This window comes from Argiope bruennichi, chromosome 8 (genome assembly GCF_947563725.1).
Source record: "Argiope bruennichi chromosome 8, qqArgBrue1.1, whole genome shotgun sequence".
Classification (NCBI taxonomy): domain Eukaryota; kingdom Metazoa; phylum Arthropoda; class Arachnida; order Araneae; family Araneidae; genus Argiope; species Argiope bruennichi.
The window spans coordinates 94,439,028-94,461,901 of NC_079158.1; the positions used below are offsets into that span (position 1 = coordinate 94,439,028).

General features: G+C 28.6%; 1 protein-coding gene across 4 annotated transcripts in view; it reads left to right on the plus strand.

Annotated features, from left to right (window-relative positions):
- The window catches only part of LOC129980820 (solute carrier organic anion transporter family member 74D-like), a 345,623-nt gene that overhangs the window by 178,455 nt on the left and 144,294 nt on the right, over window positions 1–22,874 (plus strand). For all 4 annotated transcript variants that reach the window (XM_056091219.1, XM_056091212.1, XM_056091214.1 and 1 more), the window contains exon 3: window positions 376–473. The gene's annotated coding sequence lies outside the window, so the exon portion shown is untranslated. The remainder of the gene's footprint in view (window positions 1–375; window positions 474–22,874) is intronic.

Here is a 22,874-nt window from a genome sequence, read left to right on the forward strand (position 1 = left end):
TAATAATACAAAATCGCTCATTACTTTTAAGGCAAAAGCTAAAACCGCTCAGCAAAAATGGTAATTTATCTAATTTGAATATACAAAATTTCTTCAGCAATTTTTTAATGGGCTCTGTATAATTTTATAGGCGACAACTATGCAATTTTATTTTGATATATTATTTTTTTAATGAAACTTAAACTTTTAAGAATATTTAATAAGTGAGATATTTGGGGATATTTGTTTTTAAGTAGTTAACTTTTTAAAAAATGGAAAAATAAATATAAAGCAAAATTTTAAAAACGATATTTTTTATTAATAAGTGATAACTGTAAATATATTGGTCACATATTTCTAATATTATCTTTAATTATATATGAATTTCTTTTTCAGGAAAGGTGAGATAGAATTCATCATTAATTGTGAAAGATCTCTGCCATTTTCATCCGTACAGTTAAATAAAAAGTGACTTTATGACAAAGATACCCATAGTAAGTACTATACCAGATTTAAATCTTTCCTCTTTTTTTTTAAAGAATTGATAATAAAATTTTAAGTGTTTGACATTTCTTTCATATAAAATCCCGAATAAATTTTTCATAATTATGTATTTTTTATTAGTATAAAGTAAGCCAACTGTCTTTTTTACAATTCTTTGCAAATTTACTTTATCGACAATTCATATTTCTTAAATTCATTCAATAAATTTTAATATTACATTCATTTATATCCATGTAATATAAGAAATAAAAATGGCTTTCTAAAAAGATTCATAGATAATTATTAGAAAATTCTGTTTTTAGCAATTTATTTTATTAGTATGTTGTTGCCAGAAAATGGTACCAAAAGGCAAATATTCCGATAATAATATATCTGTATCTCTATTAATATAAAGATTGTGTGGCAGTGTATGTTGTGTGTGTGGGTGTATGTGTGTGCGTGCGTGAGCGCAATTAATCGATTAGAAAGGCAGAAACCACTGTGAACTTATATGATTTCACTAAGGAATTTGTCGACATAACTTTTAAATCTGTATGAAATCAAAATCCGCCAACAGAAGTGAAACTGGAGTTCAAGTGTTCAGGAAATTATGCTTAGAACGTGGATAATTAGAAATTATCATATATGTAAGTGGTATAACTTTGGCAGTTACGTGATCGAAAGGAAAAAGATTTTTGATTGAATTTTGCTTTATTTTACCCCGGAAGGCATAATTTTTACATAGAAAGAAGAGCGCGATGCGTTCGTTTGCACCATTAGATAAAAGCGAAAGTGACAGAAATTTTCCTTTTAGTGGATTTATTAACCATATTTTGATAGGGATTTCTTTGACATGGAATCTGAGAAATCTTTGAAAGAAATGTGTTGATGTTAAGGAATTTTATGCTTTTGCTCATCCATTCCTTTCATTGAGAACCAAAGGAGTCGGCATTTTCTTAGAGAATGTATTAGAAATAATTAAATAAAAAAGGGGAATTTGGATCAGGAAATAAAAGAACAGTTTAGAATGAAATTAACATGAACTAACTTAGGATAAAAATTGGAAATTAATAAGTATTTAAATTATTTAAGATATATCATTACATATATAGATAATAATAATTTCTAATTTTTCTTTGTTACATATATGATCATTAAATACTGAATTTAATGGGGGAAAATTAATCTGAAATGACATTCTCCTTAAAATTACATCTTCAATGCCTATCAATACTTCATTAATAAATTTTTAAATACTAAAATTTCTTATGAGGTTTTTATGTACACCTTTACGAAGATCGAAAAATTTGTTAAAGTGTAGGTTTATTCGTTCTCTTTCTAGACAGTCCTGGGTGCTTTCTTTTTTACTTTAAAATAAACAATACAAATCAAAGCAAGTCTGTTTATCATTTTTTTGTTTTGTTTAAAAAAAAAACAGCCCCTGTCGTTTCCAGAAATTTCTGTAACCATGCAGACAAGGGGAAAAAAGCTTTTTATAGCTAATTTTACCTTGTTAGTGAATTCCAGAAATTAAGACAAAACCGCAAATGCGATTATTTTTAAATGCTACTAACTGAATATTACAAACTTCAGCTGCATTTCTTGCCTTCCTAGTCTCATCACACTTACGTTTCTGTGATTTTTTTTATAAAAGTTCCTTAACATTTTCATGGAAATTAATGCATAACTATGACTAGAGTGTTTGAAAAATGTTGATACATCTTTAAATCATTTAATCATACATAATTTCTTGCCAATTTCGATTCGAAATCTATCACCTGGAAAGCTTAACATAGGAGAAAGTTTAAAATTAAAACCATTAAGTTTAAAGACTTTGCAATACTGCTTTGCACAGAGATATGAGATTTAAAAAAATTCCGACTTGATTTTATAATTTGAGAATCTGAATTTTTCTACCATCACCTCTCACAAATTTTCTCAATAAAACCTCTCAAACCCTATAAATATACAAATATAATTAATTAATACTTTATTTAGTTAACATTTAATCTATATCTATTACAACCAAAACTACAGAATATAAAAAAAAAATGCTTTTTTTTTTACTGTACTTTTCTAATGTTTTTTGTCTCTGTTCTTTACTTTGAAAATCTTTGTGTAACTTTCGTTTTTAATTAATTCAATTGAATCAACTTTTCAAACATTTCAGTTTCACATACGTTGAAAATTGTTCTTAATAATTTAAAAAATTAAGAGTAAAAGGAAATATTAATTATTTACACCGAGAGTTCTTAAACTATGTGTTCCAAATTTAAATGGGTTATCTACAAAGCTCTGAAATGAACTTCCGAAGACGGGGAATAACGTTCATGGGAACCTACGATTTCAGGGTCGCTTGGCGTTGTTGAACATTAAATATTCCTATTAAGTATTCTCGCATAAATATTCATTATTACAAAAAATCAAATGCTGAAAGACATCAAATTTAAAATGCCATTAAATATTTATAAATAAATATATTCGTTTGGATTTCTATCATTTAATAATATTTAATGATTTATATTATTTTCTTATTTATATATATTGTTACATTTGAACAAAATAAGACTTTCCCATTTACTTTCTTCGCCAACCTTGAAATGCACGTTGAGTAAAGTCTTTTGGGTTTTTTTTTAATTTAAAAAACTAGTTTTTAAACTGTTAAAGATTTTTTTAACAATCGTATATAAAATTCACCATGTTAGAAAGTTCCTGAAGTTTCTATTTGATATATAAATTTAAGTGCGTGCTTCATTTTTAATATATTTTATTACCTTTATCTTTACATTTTGAAATAGACAAAACTGTTTCCTAAAATTTATTTGTCTTCGTGACAATACAAATGCTTGGGAGACATTTAAAAAAGAGATTTAATGTAGAGACAAAAATGTTTTAGTAGCCAATAAAACAAATCGCGAATCTCAAAAGTTTAAGAAGTTCTATCTTCGAGAATCATGCTTAACATTAAAAGTCTTAAATTATATTCTTTGAAGAAATCTAAAAAGATTTCACAATAATATGAGATCAAGCATTCGTGACCATACCCGATTCTCGGAACTAGTTTTCTCTATTAAGAATAAACCAGACAATAAATTTCTTGTTTCCTGCTCCCTATGATAGTTGTCCTCACTTCAACACCACCGTTATAAAATATTTTTTAATCATTTTTTTCACACACATTCTAATAATGGAAATGTTGTTACCTAACGCTTTATTATGTCTGTTAGAAAATTATAATTTACTATTTGTATAACTCCGCCCTTGACGGGGAGACATCCAAATTTCAATCTAACTTGTGTTTTAAGTTGAAGCAATTCTGAGAGGAATATTCATTTGAAAAGAATGTTCATCATTTAAATGCAAACCCATGCCTGACTCGTCCATTAATGTTCAGTTTTAGGTGGTCAGTATAATATTTCAATTAAGAAATAAACAATAAAAAAAAATAGAAAAAAAACTTCATTTAAATTTTGAATATGAGAAACTGTTTAAAATACTATCCACTCATTATAATAATAAAACTTCATTTATATTTTGAATAGCAGAAACTGTTTAAAATAGTATCCACTCATTATAATAATATACAATTGCCCTGAAGACCACTGAGTCTGCAAGAAAGAAACAACAAGATATTTAAATAAATAATGAGCAAATATTTAGTTACAGAAAATCGAAATGATTTTTTATTTATACCTGGTGAAATATTTCTTAGATTTTATACAAACGAATTCGGTACATCAAATATATGTAATTTTTTATTTGAAAAAGGCTTGAAAAGGCTATCTTATTGAGTATTATTTCGATGCATTTGGTTATTGCTTGTGTTCTTAAGTTCATATATAAAATATTTGTAAGTTCCGACATGAATTGTTATAAAAAATTTAATTCATCAAATGTTATTTTGTTTGGCAGTTTTTACTCCAAATAGTTGGTTTCCTTGCTCAGTATTTGGAAAAATCTTCAAGGGATTGCTGATAGGTCTAAATTTAAACTGCTGAGATCGCGTTGAAGAGGCTACCACTTTTACTCAGTTTATTCGATTCGTTCTTTTACTCAGTTCTTTTAATATTAATATCTATGAAAACTCTGATGAAGTCGATATATAATTCAGTTCATTTCAGTTTCAACAGTTTTCTGTCTCATTTTTTAGAATGAAAAAAACAATTTGGAGAAGGGTGATAAGAGATAACAAATTTTCGGTTATTAACCTCATATTTTTCAAAAATTCCTTTTTTTTTTTTCTGTCTAACAATACAAATTAAAAAACTTCGTCGACGGAAAATTATTTGGCAATGTCTTGAAAGCGAGTCTAATGCCTTTAGGCGTATCATTTTTCTCCGATTCTGCCTGTATTTCGACTTCGAGTTCTTTGCTCTGTCCTTTTCAACTTAGTGATGAAAAATCACCGTCTCGATTTATTATTAAATTCACAGCCCTTTTTAAAGCGACGTAATGCCCCCCGACCGCTTAACTGGTTAACGGCGACCGTAATTCGAACGGCTAGACAGTTTTATAACCCCCTCCTCTCTGTACTCCGTTACTGGCAGAATCCCTGCTGCGTTGGAGACCTTGGGAAAACTACTTTATTTGCTCTTTAGAAAATAAACATACTTCCTCCGTTGTGCATGGATAATGAGGTGGTATTCTCGAAATTTTCCGTTCGTAAATTTGCCTTGATTGACAGCACACCCCGAGGCGTTCCGCTTGCCGCCTTCCAAAATCCAGAGGAAACTCTGGCTTCGGGAAGAAGAAACTTTGTATCTTCTCTTGCTCTTGCTTCCCAGTGCCGCATTGCTTCTGTTACTCAGGGAGTGTCTTCGTTTTAATTCTCGAATGAAGGAGGAAGTGGTTAAACATTTACGGTCACATACAGCTGACAGATGAATCGGGCGAACTACCTTTTGTTTTGTTTTTTTGGGTATTCTTTTCTTTGCAATATACCTATTGTGAAATGCTCTTACTTCATAAAGGATCTTCTTTTCCTTCCTGGCATTTTTTTACAGCCATTGTGTGGTGAAAAGGCATTATTTGATCTTTGATGCTGATTTTAGACTACTTACAAAATATTTATTTTATTTAAAAAAAACTGCTTATTTAAGGCTGAATAAATTTTATGAAGAAACAAAAACTTTATGTTTTAAAAAAATTGGGAAAATTAAAACAAAATTACATATCTTATTCTTTCTTATAATAAAATGTTTTTTTAATTATAAAATTAAATTCACATTCTGGAAAATCATTTGACTATAAAGAAATCCTCTTTATATATATTGATAAACAAGCATCATCATAATCATAAAAATTTCATCCAAATAGAAAATATTCTTCCTTAAAAATTCCATTTTATTTATTCTTCCATTAATTTAATTTATATCTTCTTCTGCTTATAAATCTAGTAAAGAAAAATATATTATTTTCTTTAAAATTCGGTTTGGGTTAGGTCAGTTAAGCCCCGTTCCATGGCCCGTTGAATTTACGGATTTGGTCGTAAATCTGCCATCTGACCTATTGTAGGACCACTGTCATCTGTGGACATCGATCGGGAGTTTCCTGCAAACTGTCTGTGAAATGAACAGACATCGAAGAACCCGGAAAATCGCAAGTGAGGGTGAAGAGGCCAAAATACATCAGACGCAAGGCGCGCACGGACAGTTAGATGGAACGTCTATTTTGAAATTGAAGAATTTTGGGGCGGATCAAATTATTTTGAGTCGTGGTCAGATGACGCGGACAACGACCCTCTTGAGTTTTACATTTTATCAATGTAAGAATGTTAATCTAGAACTAATTTAATAAGCATCAATCCTCGTGCACGAAGTATCTTCGGAAAAACCAAACCGAAACCGAAAGTCTGTCAGTAAGAGAAGGGGCCTTAACAAAGTATTGTATTTCCTAATTTCCATAAGCACTTCTGCGAGTCTGGAAATTTAGTCTTAAAATAATAGTGATAGTAAAAATAAAAAGAATATTAGATTCGATGAACTTAAATAAGTAACTGAAAATAATGTTATTTAATCATAACTTAAGGTGAATTATTTCTATCCATGTATTTAGGCAGTAAATTAGAAGTGCGAATCAAAAAATGGATTATAGATGCTTTTTTTTTTCCTTTCTTTCTTTTGCCTTGTATGTTCATGTATGTACATTTGTATGTGCATCTTTTCGTCTTCCTTCCATTCAAAATGATTAACAGATTCTAAATTAATAAATATATAAAAAATATGTTAGTTTGGATTTATTTGCAACTTATATTAGTAGTTATTTGTTTATTTTTTTAATCACAGCATGTCCTTATTATTATTACGGAAAGGTGGGGAGAATTCAAAAAGAAGTAGGCTGAATTGACTATTTCGGTCGAAAAAATATTAAGAGATGAATAACTTTTTATGATTCAGTCGACTATATTAAAAACATTAAAGATATATTAAAGACATTTTTTTTTCTAATTTTTAGTTCCTGTTTTTTGTGGTTTAAATCATGCGATAACATTTTTTAAAGCAGTTTTGAAGATAAAATAACACAGATTGCTATCTTTATCATTCATTATTTCTTCGTGGGAGAAAGTTTTCGAGAAAAATATTTTCAATAAAATAGTATATTCAGTTGCAATTTTGAAAGATTATTCAAATAGCATGATAATTCGAATAAAAAAAAGGGGAGGATTGTATAATATTCCTAAAGTTGGCGATTAGTTTTCTTTTAGATTTCTCTAACAGCAATAAATTAACGCAAAGTTGGAATATAATAAAATTTTATCATAATATAACACGAAACATTCCAAAGCAAATAAATATAAAATTAATGTAGACTAAGTCCTATAGGGCTTAATATGAGTTCCTTATAGGATAGGCATTCTTCTTTCTAGAACCATGATAAAACGCTGACAAGACAAGCCATTTAAAAAAATTAAAGAAGCAATGAGGTTTTGTAAATACCATTAATCACTGTGAACAAAAAAATAATTTAACCTTTTTTTTTTATTTTATCAGCTGAAATAAGACCTTAAAGAATATTAACAATGAGACTCGTGCTAAATTTGCATAAAGGTATACACAAGATCAGAGTAAAAAGATAATATTTTTTATCCTTTGAGAAAAACTAAAATAAAAAAAAACAGAACGCGTTTTATATGAACAATTAATTATGTTTTCGGTTGCAGTTAACTACACCAGATCCAAAGAAAAACCTTAAACATCATAATGTATTTAATGACTGACTACATAAAAATTACTTTCTTTTTCTTAATCAAGAATTACTTTCAATTTCTATGCGTTTGTTTTTTTCTTGTATACGAAAGTATAAAGAAATTATTGTAATCATCAAAATATTCGAACTCTAAATTTTGATGAATCATTACGTTTCAAAACTTCCTGAGTTTCAAAAACACATTTTTGGCATTATCTTTGCTATCTGTAAACACGATAACTCAAAAAGGCTTCGAGCTGAACTGATGAAATTTGGCATATGGATTTCCGAAGAGATTTATAGATTTTAGTGAAATTTAGAAGAAAAAAAATTCATTTGCAGAATTTCTGTTCGAGGGCAAGTGAACTCGTTAATACCAGAACGCAAAGAGCTAGATCGATAAAAGCTGGTACACAGATTAAGAATCTAAAATATAGACTCTATGAAATTTTGGACCAAATTCATCATCATGATGGTTTAAACAAACGAAACTCGGTATATCTTGGGATTGCAACATTAATTTCATGTAAAATTTGATATCAATCAACGGGCAAAAGGCATACAAAATACATATTCTTGTGATCGATTCGGTAAAAATGAAGAAGCAAACTACATAAACATGATACCGAATCACATAGGACTGAAAGATTGAAAAATAAATATCTTTTTTTCGAATTCCGATAAAAAAGATTTAAAAAAAAAAAGAAAAATGAAATAACAAAATGTAGGTGTAACTAAGTATTTTAATCATGTTTAAATTTCTCAAAACACAAAACCTACAGTAATTATGCGGAATTTAAATCAGAAATTCTTACATAGGTTTGGCATAAGCAGTTTATGCAAAATATTTGCAACATTTTAGACATCGCCAGAATCTGAAGAGATGTCACAATCATAATGAATTATCTCAGCACCTTCTTAGCATCTAGGGTGAATTGAATAGCGTCGTACTGTACACGAAGCATAGCATTCTCCATTTCCAGCAGCACACATGCTATCTCTCTTATGAAGGTGCTCTTTATTGGCTAAAGGCCCATACAACAATATCACCACTTTTGTAATCAGGAAAGCGAGAACCAACCACTAAGCTTCTGGTTGTCTGATTTGTGATTCTTCTAATGTGAGGTTCTCCAAATATAATTCTACAAGAGGGTATCAAAAGCTTGATAGATTTACAATTCTAGTAAGCAAATAAACCGGACCAACCACAGTTCTATCCAATGGCATCCAAATGTAATATTTTATATGTACCAGAATCCATTGGGCAAATGAGATGGAGTCCTTACATATTGGGCTGGGGGGGCGTAGATACTGAGAAATATGTTATTTTTCAAAAAACGGTATGAAGTTTTATGAGGAGGTCCCCATAACGCCACCCAGGCATTTATAATGAACTGAAATGAAATCACTTTTCCAACTTTTTCAAAGAAATTATTAGGGAGTGATTAGGACTTTTGGAATATTTGAATACAATTCACGAATTTTCAAAAAAATATGCAATTTTTGTTTTTATATTGATTTTTTTTTAAATATTAACACAACCTTTCATAGACTTGTTTGTTATGTCTGAATTCAGTGTGAAGCCAACCATTTCATTAGTTGAGCATTGGAGAGGTTGCTCTCCCATAGGAAAATCAATGAATCATAGAATTGATTGTCAGTCAAGGACATCATCCATTTAAACTACCAATTCAGTACGGTAGCTAATTGCTCTGAATGACATCTAACCAAGTTCTTCAATCATTTCTTGATAACTGTTATTTATTTTTAAAAATAATTTAACACTCTTTGAAACTCAGGAGTTGCCCCGAAAAAGCATTCGTATACTTTTGTGCTTCATTAAAACATGAAAGAAACTACGTCATTTCTAAAGTTTACCCGGAGTCCATACAGGCACCTCTAGCAGTTGCATTTTAAAACCAATTATTGTAGCAGAAGGAGGTCCGTGGTGAAATAGGCAATGCTGAAAGTGTTTTGATGGGTGTGCTAGCGTGAGGTATACCGCCAAATTAAAAGCAGAAGAGGAAAAAAATCGTGAAATTTGGTCGTAATGATGCGTTGCAGGGCGTTCGTTAAAATAAAATATACTTGTCGTCCTTGATAGTCTGGTAGCTCTCATCCTCAGCGCCATAAAATAGCCTACACAAAGAGCAGGTGAGTCATTAGAAACTATGGGATGTCGGGATGCTCATAAATATACAAAAATAGCACTTCAATGCCACAAATGGGAATTACAAAATTTTTCTGGAAATCTTTTCGTAAATGGCTCGAAGAACAAAAGATTTTCGTCTAACTGTTTCTTTGCTGGTTTGGTGGAATCTAATGGAAAAGAAAGCAAAGACGAACTGAATAATTCTTTGCAACAATATATATTTCGATTAAAATCATTCTGATATCAAATTTTCAATTTATAGAAAAAAATAATAGCTGTGGGATAGGGTATTCTAAGTAAATATCGATTTCTGCTTCCATTTTATAATTTGCCATTGTCAAATTTCCATTTTAAGCAGGAAGAAATTAAATAAAATTTTTAATCAATAAAAGACACACAATTCTTTTTGAAAATCAAAATGCTCTTGTGTTTCTTTATTGTGTATATTAAATGTTTTTCAAATTTATGATTTTTTTCGATGAATAAATTACTTAATATAAAAATGTTATGTGCATTATATAAGAATTTTATAAAAGCTGGCAAAAATCATTTGTAGTTGGAAAGTTTGGAATTCATTTAACAGTCATTTAAACAAACATTTATATTGTAAAACTTTTGATAAATCATGTAGAGATAAATAATGAGTTATAAATTAAACGAAATGATTATACTTTTTTATTTTTCTATGTAAATGCATGCTTTTGATAAAATTTTTTATAATATATTACCGTTTATTTCCTTACGAGTATTGAGTTCTTGCGTTATAAAAATGAAATGTCATTATAAAAAAATGAAATGATTACTTTCGTAAAAATGAACAAATACATAATCTCCAGTCAAAATTTGACAAAATATTACATGTATTTATAAGCTTAATGATGAAAATTTTGTATTTAATTCATTTTTGTAACCTAGTTAAAAATGATCACTGAAAAAAAATAGCTACCTTAAAATGAAAATAATTAATTAATGAATTATAAAATGAAATAATTAAAATGAACAAATACATAATCTCCAGTCAAAATTTGACAAAATATTACATGTATTTATGAGCTTAATGTTGAAAATTTTGTATTTAATTCATTTTTGTAACCTAGTTAAAAATGATCACAGAAAAAAAAATAGCTACCTTAAAATGAAAATAATTAATTAATGCATTAAAAAACGACTTTATTCTCATAGAATTTTAGATTGTTTAAGACATCTAACAAATAATCCAATTTTATTTTTATCAAGATTTTCAACTTGATAATGAAGTAAAGTTTTATTAGAAATACCTCTATTTAGAAATGCATACATTTACTGTACTTTGATATAAACTTACTTTGATAAGATTTTGCTGTTCATTCAAAGTTTCTATAATTAATGTTAGAAAAAATTCCTCTCTTGTTATTTAAAATAAGGTCGATGTAATATTTGTATTTATTCAGGGGATTTAAGCGTTTACAGAGTAAACATTTTTCGAGAAAATGTGAACGTAGCAGATTTTATTTATTAGGATATTCGTCCATTGAAATGTAAAGATAGAGTGAACATTTCTGCAATTAATTAATTGCACTCAAACTGATCATTGGAAAAGATATCAGGATTATTCAGACGGGGAATTTAAAATATAAAGACAGTCGTCTCTAAATGTGTTAATGGCCTATCTCAAGCAAGCGTCTTCGATGGATAAGAGTGCTTCGAATTTGGAACTTAGCCAGACTTTGGAACTAATTAAACATTAGAAATGTCATCAAAGGAAAGAGAATCCAAAGTCACTTAAGAGCAACGTTATTTTTTGATAATCGGTAAGTGATTTCTAGGGAGCACGCCATAGAAGATTAATGACTAGAGAATTTTCTTGAGACTTCGCTGCTAATACTAGTACAATAACACTGCTTGTAGATATTTAACTGAGCAATCCGTTCTCAGCTCGTATCAGAAGAGAACCAGAACATTAGTCTTTTTACACAGCAAATTTCAAACGATTTCGTATTTACTGATGAGTCAAAATACAAATACGCATAATTGCTCTCAACGAATCTTAATTCAGAAGTAACTAGATACTCGCTACCATCACTAAGGAAACCGAGCATCTCTGTAAAAGTAGAATTTTTGCATGTGAAGAAACCATGCTGGCCAACAGCATACATTTAGATATCTTTGATGCAGATTCTACGACCACACACTGAAATAAAGATGATGTTTTCAAGTTATATTCTTTTATTTTTTTTTTCAGAAACTTTTGATGATTTTATTTTTTACATTCGATTACGCAAGATCTTACAGATATAAGGCAGTGGACAATTTTTTGAAGAAAGAGTGTATTCACCAGTATGGCCGATAAGATCCTGTTATCATAATCCCATTCATAATCCCTCTCTAGGAAATACTTTTAATGACAAGAATGTTCATTCAAAAGACACTTTAGGATTTAAAATTATCGTTACTAGAAAAATCGATTCTGTTGCGATAAATTTTAGAAAAAATCTTTTTATCATCATGAAGGCGCTTAAAGGCACGTAAAGCTGCATAGAATTCAGAGCTTGACTTATTAGTTCAATGATTCTAAAAACATCAAATATCATTCGCCATTGAATTGAATATCTAAATAAAAACAGCTTATTCCTTTTCATTATACCATTTCAGTATTAGTTGTTTAATAATATTGAGCGCGCGCGTATAAAATTTCATAGCAATAATTCATTTATTATTATGTTATGTTTGTAATCTGACTTTTGAACAAATGTTTGTAATGTTTGTAATCTGACTTTTGAACAAATGTTTGTAATGTTTGTAATCTGACTTTTGAACAAATGTTTGTAATATTTGTAATCTGAATTTTGAACAAATGTTTGTAATCTGACTATTGAGTTTAAAATAGATTATATAATGAGTTAAATAAAAAGATTTGTATTAAGTGAATTATTTACAATCTGACGTATATCAATTGCAATATTGAGTTTGAATTCATTTTTTTTTTTTTGTATTTTTTTTTTAATAGCCACATGCGATTGTACTAGTGAATTTTCTAAATAAATGCTTCTAAAAACTTATTATAACAGAAGTACAATTTTCGACTTAAAATTATTTCCCAAACCCAAATTATTTTTTCTTTTCTGAAAGTTCGTTGTAATTCTGAATTCCATTATTTATTTAAAAAATTAAATACAAATTCTATTTTAAAACATTATTACCTAGAATTTTATGAAATGTCCACAACTTTTATTCTCAATCATAATTCCTAAAATATATTGAAAATTCTGAAGGGAAAAAAAAGACTTTATAAGAGTTTCTTAAATTCCCTTCCTGTCTCTCTATCAGCCAAGGAAAAAAAAACGTAGTGTTATTAGTTTTTAATATTAAGACTGGCATTTTAGGAGCATTATTTCTTTTCTTAATGTCTTAATGTTGGTAATAGTGTTTGGTTCTATGATCAAAGAGCGGCGGCGGAAATTAGTGTTCGAATCTCCATCTGTGCGCAACAATGTGTAAATGCAGGAAATGGGATATTATGCATTATGCAACAGTAAATGCTACCCATCAATTACACCAACAACTTCAAAAGCACCTCCTTAAAGGAATCCACTTTCTATAAATAACAACAGTTAGCACGGGACATTTCTGCCACCTTTCTCCATAGTTCACTTCCTTTTTAAAGATAACGGTTCCAAAATAGCTGTGCATGCACACCGGTCATCTTCTGATATACATAATAATGGAAAGCAGTCTCATCTGAATGAGCTGTTCGAGAGATAAAGTAGTTAATTCTGTGGAAGACCGCGCTTGATTGATGAGTAGATGGAGAAGGTCAAGTTTAGGAAAAGCTGTCAGCTGTCGAAAATTTCACTGGGAATGGAAGCTGGGGAGGGAGGGGGGTCGAAATTGTTTTGCTTGTAGTGTTCCCCACATTGTCCGTTCCATTAAATTTCTACTCTCCCTACTTTCATCTTCTTTGGTGTTTCGCCTTGTTTACAACCGGAAGTGTTATTGTTGACGAACCAGAGGTTAGGAGATCAATTTCTGTGGGAATTGAAAAACACGCCGGTTGGCGAGGAAGTTGCGCTTTTTTTTCTTTTTTTTTCTTTTTTTTTTTTTTTCGTTCTTTTTCTTCTTCTCTTTATTTGAGCTCTGTGTATCTGTTCCCGTCCTTCAGAACAGTTTTTATGCAAAAGTTTGTTTGCTAAGTTTTTTATGTATTATTTTTTGAGCAAATAAGATTCAAGGTTAAATTTTATATAACAGTCTAATATAAACGAAAATATTGTATCCGTTGATAAGAAGAGAAATGAAATGGCCCTATTTTCAAACTTAAACAGTGTCTTAACGAAAATGCATATTTGTAAATGTAAATTTTATAAATTTATACGTTTATTCAATATTATCTTTAATTTTTTAACTAAACTGTAGATTTTCTTTTTGTAGAAATTGTATATTTCAATAATTAATACCTCTTTTCAGTATAGTAACGTCTGTTTAATGCAATAATGAATAATGCAATTGATCAATGCAATCTGTAATTTGAAATAATATTTCCATTTTTAAAACCACTGTGGAGAGTGCATTCACTTTTCCTAAATATTGTTACAAACTACGCTTGAATATTTAGAAACGTAGCAACATAATAAGATTTCGTCAAACTAAAATTTCGCTTACAGGAATTGCGAAAAATTCCTCTAAATGTTTCAGCCCTAACTTTCAATCAATTTCTTAATACATATTAGGCATTTATTGAATATGAACATGTTCTTTTCTCATTCCAGCTGCAAAACATCATTGCATTTAGAATTTGAACAAAAGTGTTAAAATCTGTAACACATTTTTGTATTGTAAAATTTAATTTTGGATATATCTCTCTAAAACTCTTTTAATTTTTCATATGTGTTATTAATCAAATACATATTTTCGATATAATCAAATACGTATAATACTTTTTATAGTAATCAAAAAAATACTGAGAAAGCTTAATTTAAAATAGATATTAAAAATTCCTTGCCAATTTTTATGGAATGTTTTATACTCGTCTAGCAGCCCTCAGTATCTGATTTCATATTATTATCTAAAAATAAGTTTTTTTTAATGAAATAAAAAAAATCTGAATTGATATCATAAAAAGGTAGATGTAATTTTGCGAAGAATATCCATTTTGGCCCACCTTATACCATTTCTGCAACAAATATAGTTGAACTTATAAAAAAACGTCTTTAAAAACAACTGATCTCAAAAACAAGTATTTAAAGAAAGTAAAAAATCCCTCGTACATGAATTACTTTTTCGTAGATCATCAATTTAATCTAATCTCTAAGTATAATGAAGGCGCGCGCGCGCGCATGTGTATGTGTTTGTTTGAAATTCTAGATCCAATTTTAATAAATTAAAAATTAAATTAATTTTTGTCGTTTTTTTGCGGTAACGTTCGAATATATTATTGCACAAAAATAAATTTTACACCAATTAAAAAAATTTTTGATGTCATTTTCATGATAATAATTTAAGAGTTTTGCCAATTTTTCCTAAATTTTGCAATTAAAAAAAAAATTTCTGCCTAGTTTCTAACAATATATTACGTTGTTGTACTAAAATTTAAATCATTTTCATTATTTCATCAGATATTTAATCGCTTGATTTTTTTTTTCGATTGTTGAAAGTTAAAAAAAAAAAAAAATAAGGATTCTGTTTAATACCTAGGTAGTTTACAAGACAAATAAAAGAGTGAAATTGCAATATCGTGACAGTTAGAAAATAGATGAACCGGATATTTATGTTTTTAACAGCTTTGTGATACTATGTGTCTGTTTCCATTAGAAGGGTTCATGTACACTCTATACAGAGCACGTACGAGTTAAAATAATACGACTTTGATGTCAAAGAGCTTGTGGGAACCATGGACATGAAGTCATATCTAAACAATTTATCTGAAGACAGATATAACCAATATTCCTGGAGAATCAGCTGGTCGCCTGAGGCTACTGCTCATAAATATGCTAATCAGAGCAGAGAACTGTTGCTTAGTGATTTTTGTTCGAGATATTGTTGAATAAATTTCTTGAATTGTGGTGAGATAACTAGTTGGTTTTGCTCCACGATAATAAGCCTTCTTATAATACATTTATTATTCGCAAAATATTGGCAAAAAATGAAGTGAACATGTCTCCAAGAGCTCTATAATTAATGGCATATAGTATTGTTTTTTCTTTCTTTTTTTCTATTTGTTTCTAAGGTTGAAACTACCTCGTCATTGCTACCGTTTTGAGTATAATGGCATAATAAAAGAAATTTCGCTACGAATCTTGAAAGAGCTTCACAAATATAAAGTATGTTTTGAGAATGTTAAATTTTTGGTAGAAATATAATAACTATTGACCAATAAATTCCTACCTTTAATTTTATGACAACATTCTTTTTGATCACAATAAAATATTTTTCATCAATAATAAAATATTTTATTTCATTACGCATATATTTTAATTAGATAAAGGATTATCATTGTTATTAGTTTTATATATTCTCTATGCACTAATAATTCTTTTTTATATAATATTAATAAAAACTATCACTCAAATTTAGAATCAATTAGCTCCACCGACAGTTCATGTATTCGTAGAAATGTTATTGGCGATTGTCAATGAATCTGACACTGAATCTGTGCAAATCAGAAAGCACTTTTTCTATTGTGTGCATTTTTTTAGTGCTTCCGATGCTCATAAAAATTCTTTTATGTTCTTCATTTTCATAAAGAAAAGCAAAAGCGCTTGATGGAGGACTAGATATTTAGAACCCCCCCCCCTCCACAAAAAACATCCGTAATTTACAAAGAATAGCATCAGTTGTCAATAGAACCAAAAGGACAATAAACACGCTGTGAATTCCAACAACAAAAGTGATCCAGTAATAAAAGTGATTGTGCGCAGAGTGGTCCAAAAGATCAAGAAAAGTCATAAATTCGTTTGTGCATCTGTTGTTGGGTTCTAAGCGTGGGGAAGACTGTTTGTTTCAAACACAAATATGCGGGGCATTTTGTTGTTGTGGTTGGAGATTTTACAGCTTTGAAATGCTGTTTTCAGAATGGCGAGGGAGGCATTTTATTTATGCTCTTATTTTTTTTCCATCCCCATTTCTTTATGGACTTCTTTCTTGTTCTTTTAAACAATTCATAGCTAACGAATCGAAGATACAAAACATTTTTTTTCTGAATTATTACGTCCTTTTTATAAATATATAAGCCCATTCTTCATTTTCCATCATTTTTATTGCTCATGACATTGTAATGTTACAGATATTGATAGAATAAATTTAATGTAAAATAAATTTTTTCTTCTGACTTATTAATAGAATCCCTGTAACATTTATTTATTTTCAAACAGATTTTTTTTCTAGCCAACGGATAAAACAATAATTTTCCTTCAAAAGTCTTTAAAAGTTAAATTTAGTATCAAAAAATAATCCCTTTAAAATGTAGCTTTATATATTTGTTCTAAACTAGCGTTTTTCAAAAAGATTTTAAAGGAAATTGAATATAATTTCAACAGTCTTAATGGAGAATTAATGGGCATTTCAATAATTTTTTAATAAGCTTATTAATTTCAAAATTTGTTCAAAAGTTTAATATTTTATCTGTTCAAAAAAAAAGAAAGAAAGAGAATAAATGAGTAATTTTTTCAAAATTAAATTTGAACTTTAAAGAATAGCATATTATTTATACGAAACCTTAATATTTTACGTGAAAACGTAGTGATAGAAAAATAATCTTAATTAGAGAAAGTTAACAAACTCATCGGAAAATAATAATAATAATAATAATTGTGCTTAATTTCAAAATGAGGTTGTATGTTTAAATTATTTTTCTAAAAAATAGCTCCACACAATAGAATTTTTATATTTAAATAAAAGCAAAAATTAGTTAATGTATGATGGAAAGCATTGTAATGTAAATTAAGTAAAAATAGAACATGGGATTTTTTACGAATTTTTCTCTCCTTGAGTGATTTATTAGCCAAAATTAAATGCATATAATTAAATAAATGCAAGAAATGTGTGTTATTTGTAAAACATTTCCATTGTTTTGTTAACTAAGGATGTTCAATTTTAAATCATTCAAAATCTTCCGTATGTGAATATTAAGTTTAAGTATCAAATGCAAATAATTTGGTAATACCTTGCATTAAGAAAATTGTTTGTGGGATCTTCTAAACTACTTTAACAATTTATAAGATAATTCATTATTTTCTTATTTGGTAAATTATTATTTATTGAGCAATGTGATAGTTTTGTACAAATAGAATGTAAAACTCACATAACTTGTTTCTTCAAACATTTTTGCAAATTACAAATTACAAATAAGCTTTTCATTGTGTAATACATTCTTTATAGTAAGTACATGCAACTTATTAATTTTTTTTGTGTACTGATTTTTTTCCCTGTGTAGCTTTCAATAACGATTACAAATGAAGTTTCCAGAAATCAATAAAATATAAACACTTCTGATTTTATTCTTAACTTCTTTTAATCTATTTAAGAATTGATTGCAATTTAGTCTTAGGTAGGAAGCATCCTTGAAAAATCAGATTTTTTGGTTTTAAAATGCAGCATTGCGTTTCAATAGTTTTAGTGGCGGCTCCTGCGTTGTAGGCTTGGGAGTGCCAAAACCTATTCTATAATACGCAGTATTGTTTTTCTATATAGCTTAAATGTTGATTATTTGAAATCATTTTTATTGGTTTAATTATTAGCCGTTGAAAAAATAATTTTACTTTTAAAAAATAATTTTTAAAATAATTTCTAATAATTAAATTTTACTTTTAAAATAATTTTAATAATCTAAATTAGAAAATTATTAATTAGAATCTTAATTTATTAATGTAAGTTTTAACAAAGAAACTTCAACTAAATTATTAATTTTTGAATAATGTTATTTAAAAATTAAAATTCACAATGAATTTTTTCGGTTATTTTTAAGGTTTATACAAAAACCGACTTTTTGAAAAACCGTTTTTCAAATTCAGAATTTCCAAAAAACCGGTTATAGCCGGTTTTGCATTTTTATCAAAAAATTGAATAGGAAAAAATAATATTATTTAGTTTATATAAAATAACAAAAAAAAAAAAAAAAAAAAAAAAAAAAAAACGAAATCAATATCAAAATCAAAGTCAAAAAAAAATATAAAAAAGTAAGGATTACATATACATATTACTTACACAAAATAACCTAAACTCAAAAAATTCAAAAAATTTTTATATTATTTTCACTAATTTTAATATCTCCTAAGAAAATAGGATTTTAGAAAACAAAATATCTATTGAACGGTTGATAAGTCTTGTTTTTATTTTGGACACAATATTACCTGAAATTGAAAATAGTCGTTCACTAGCTACTGATCTTGGTTTTGTAGTTTTCATGGCATCAAATAGCAAATCTTTTTTTTTTTTTTTTATTTATTGCCTAAAATAATGAAAAATTCAGTTTTCAGTGTCTTAGATTTATACGTTTTTCTTCAGAGTTTTCAATAAACTTATGAATTGATTTGTCCATGGCTTCTTTTAAAAAAACTACTCTGATGAGTAGTTTCTTCGATTTGCTCTTCATCAGAATCGGTTTTCACATAAGAATTTGGAAGTATTCTAGATATTATCTTTCCAGATAATTTAATAATTTCGGTTTTTGTAGCTAAAGAAAGTATAGTAGATTTCTTCGCTGAACTAGAAATGTTTTGTGGATTTTGAAAATACAGCACAAAAGCTGCTAATTCTACTTGTCTTCTTTCTTGAATTCGTTCTTCTAAGGCATATAATAATTTCAAACTTATTTCAATGTTTTTTTGTTTTTTAATTCATTTAAGGTGACTGCCTACGTTGAAAATGGCATTCTTTGACCATCTTGGTCAAAAAAAATTTTTTCAAAAATATTTTAATTCAAACATTTTTCTTTTTAAAACTGTTTTTCTTTTCATTTTATGTCTTCTAGAAGCCGAGATATATCAAATTAAAAAAGTGCAGTGTTGTTGAAAATTAACCGGAAGTGTCAGTCTGCAACCGGAAATTGTTGTAAAATGCCCCTTTTATCATATTTTTTACCTTTTTTTTTTGTTTTAAAACGCAAATAATAATTTTATAATGTTGCTAGTACACGGCCATAACTTTTGAATATCCACTTTTTTAATTTTCTTCTTGGTAAATGGCAACATTGTCACTCTCTCGAGACTCTGTTTACATTGTAGTTCGCTTTTCGACTCTTATTTTTCTTTGCAATTTTTTCACTGAAATCTATTTTTTCTAGATTTTATTTTGATCATAAATCACATTTAACTTTGTCGAAATGGGTCACGCAAAAAAATATCGCAGCACGAAACGAAAGTTTGCTGGAAATCGCTATTTAAATGCAAGTACCAAAACAGATGATCAGCATGTTCCTGATAATGGTGATCAGAAATTAACTGCAAGTGTTTCGAAACTTGTAAGTACCAGTTATGATGATTTTGCAAAAGAAACTCTTTCTGAATTCACTGGAAATCGTATCATAAGTGTGCAAATATTGATATCTGTAATTGCTGCATTATGTTGTCCTATGTGCTTCAAAAATTATTTGGTGCTACATGAAGATTCCAGATTTGGTTTATCATCAAATTTTTGTATAAGATGCAAAAACTGCAGCTTTGTAAAAGGATTTCCTTCAGTAATGAAAGTCGATAACAAGAATCACTTGAACACACTTGTTGTTTTGGCTTTAAGATTGATTGGAAAAGGATATAATGGTCGGAGAAAACTTTTCTGTCTTCTGGATTTGCCATTTCTTTCCAAAAGAACTTTTAGAAATCAAGAGATAAAATTTAAGGAGGCTGCTTTTGAAGCAGCTAAAAATCTATGAAAACTGCTGCTAATAAAATCATATCACAGAAAAATACCTCAAATTGTGAAGTGTCTGTGGACGGTACATGGCAGAAACGTGGTTATTCTTCCCGCAATGGTTGCGTAAGTTGCATATCAGTTGACACTGGAAAGGTGTTAGATATTGAAATAATGTCCAATTTTTGTAGAGAGTGCAACAGCATGTCAAAATCTAACAAGAAAAAGCATACGTGTCGAAATCACAAAGGTTCTGCTTCTAGTATGGAGACTGTCGGAGCCTATCGTATATTTGAACGCTCTGAAGAATCAAGAAATTTGCAATATACACAGTATTATGGCGATGGTGACTCCAAAACTTATGATGCTGTGAAAAATATATATGGTGCAAATACGGTCACCAAATTAGAATGCATTGGTCACGTGCAAAAAGGAGTTGGCAGTCGGTTGAGAAAATTGAAAAAATCAACAAAGGGCCTGAAAGGCAAGGGCAAATTAACTGATAATTTTATCGACAGATTACAGAATTACTATGGAACTGCCATTCGTAGTAATCTTGATAATCTAAATAACATGCATTCTGGAGTTATTGCAGCATTTTACCACTGTTGTTCCAGCTTAAAACATCCTATGCATGGGCAATGTCCAGTAGGTGTCGATAGCTGGTGTAAATATCAACGAGCTATGGCACAGGGGAAAACCTTTCTTGGGAAATCCATTGGACTTCCAGAAAAAATTATTAACATCGTCAAACCTTTATATATGCAGCTTTGTGATCAAAAACTGTTAAAGAAGTGCTTGCATGGAATGACACAAAATGCTAATGAGAGTTTTAATGGTTTGCTCTGGAATATAGTCCCAAAACAACATTTTGTTGAGCTCCAAACTCTGTCTTTGGGGTCCTATATTGCTGTCCTTCAATTTAATGAAGGTGGGAATGGCATAAAAAGTGTATTAAATCAATTGGAAATAGAAGTTGGTAGTCAAATTCATAAAGGACTAAAGCTTTTTGATTATGAGCGAATTTGTAGCTCAAAAAGGCACTCATTACCAGCTGCAAAAGTTCAAAGAAAGAAAAGAAGAGCCCAGCGAAAGAAAAAATGTGCAATGCATGAAGTAAAAGAAGGTTTGAACTATAAATGTGGAGAATTTTAGACTGATTTATTAAGAGGAAATGCTTTTTTAAATTAACTGTAAACTTTAAACTCATTTTTCTCAAAATAATTTTTTCCATAGAAATTGTAAACCATTAACATGATATCTCCAGCATTAATTAATATTTTTTAATGAAATTTTCAGAAAATGATCTTTATATCATTGTCTATGAAATGAACTAAAAGTTTTGTTATACATCTAATACTTTTTTACTTATAACCTTTTTTGTTATAAAATATCTGAAAAATTATGAATAATGTGTACATTGCAACATAAAAACCTTCATAATATTTTTGCATTTCAATAAATCTCTTAGATTTTAGTTCATTTTGAAGATAACTATGTTATGTATGATATGTGCAAAGAAAATTTTAATTACTGAATTAGAATTTTGTGTAGAGTGTTGACCGTTTTGGTTAATTTTTGCTAAAATTTACATCAAATTTGACAATTCAAAAAAATGGGGCAGTCACAGAATTTTTTAAAACAGATTTTTATTCTTATAATATCCCACTTAACTAGAAAACACCAATTAAAGCTTAAAAAATAGCCTTTTTAAAAAAAATTGTCTCGAACGTAGGCAGTCACCTTACCTAAATTCAAATTTACCTTCACTTGTTAATAAATTGCCATCTCTTCACCTTAAACCTTCAGCTGCTAGACGAATCGGTCACAGCAGATAAAATTCAAAATATTTGTTTATTTATTTGAAGAAGAGAAATATCCAAACTTTCAGGAAAACCGGTTTTCTTAATTTAAGAACCGATTTTCAAATGTGACAAATTTACTTTAAAAAACCGGTTTTTTAAAACCGGGTTTGAAAAACCGTCAAACCTAGTTATTTTTCTTGCAGTCTTTATTCTTCATGAATATTTAATCAACTGCGGCTAAGCAAGTAAAAATTATGAGGGAAATTACTATATACTCTAAGAAAAGTACTTTCGTGTATATATTTATGAAAGATTTAATATTACATTTACAAGAATTAATTTTTATTTATTAATAATTAATTCCTTTTTTATTTTGAATCAAATTTCAAGTTAATGAAAAATTCTTCAGTAGAATAAAGTCTGAAACTTCGTTTGTATTTTAAAAGTCT